Source organism: Penaeus monodon, chromosome 21 (assembly GCF_015228065.2).
Source record: "Penaeus monodon isolate SGIC_2016 chromosome 21, NSTDA_Pmon_1, whole genome shotgun sequence".
Taxonomy (NCBI): Eukaryota; Metazoa; Arthropoda; class Malacostraca; order Decapoda; family Penaeidae; genus Penaeus; species Penaeus monodon.
In genome coordinates this window covers 12,064,916-12,065,710 of record NC_051406.1, presented here as the reverse complement: position 1 = coordinate 12,065,710, position 795 = coordinate 12,064,916, and the positions used below count along the sequence as shown (strand labels likewise).

The 795-nt window shown below is 36.1% G+C and overlaps 1 protein-coding gene across 2 annotated transcripts in view; it reads left to right on the top strand.

The window, feature by feature from the left end:
- Nucleotides 1-795, top strand: part of LOC119586223 (broad-complex core protein isoforms 1/2/3/4/5-like) — an 8,878-nt gene that overhangs the window by 499 nt on the left and 7,584 nt on the right. The gene's annotated exons all lie outside the window — the stretch shown is intronic.

Sequence of the window (795 nt, the reverse complement as noted above, 5' to 3'; positions counted from 1 at the left end):
GATGATATAAGGGGTACTTACAGGCTCGCATCTATATTCTGGGAGGATAAGGCTTGGACTGATTCCTTCTTTGTTGGTGAATTTTTATTCTCTTGCAACAGTACCATTTTCTGCCTGTTCATATGCGAACTACTGTATAGTGATAATTGATATGACTTAATAGAAGAAATGTGACCCATTGTTGTAAAGCTAGTTATGATAGTTATGTATATGATTTGACGTCTAGGTATTGCTCTTCACCAAAAGATGATCTGCTTTTCATACAAAAGCATCAGTCTCATTTTTGTCATCACTGTATGTCAGAACAGCTAACAATAGTATATTATATCTGTATTAGATCACTTATTCTGGATTAGTTCCTTATTTGATGGTGAAATTACCAGAGATGGTCTGCAAGGTCTATTTTGCTTTGAGTGTGGTAGAGATTATTTAATAGCTGTTATAGATATTGAGATGCAGAGAAGCCAGATGTAGGCTAGTGACAGTTATGCAACATGGAATTTTCCTTGAAAATGAAAATATCATCAGATTTTATGTATCGATTAAGCCACTGTTTTCAGAGTATGTTCTTGATTTGTAGACTTTCTTGGCAATTTGCCATCAAATGAGGAAACTGTCCATCTCTGTCCTGCCAGATCATCTGTGATAAAGGTTTGCTAGGCTTTGCTAAGTGCGAAAGGGATGTAGGCCATGGTAACTGCTTAACTGTTTTGCTCTGGATGAAGAAGAAGAGAGAGAGAAAGATGCAACGATTGTCAAATATACAATCGTTTAAAGCTATTTGGAGTAAGATGT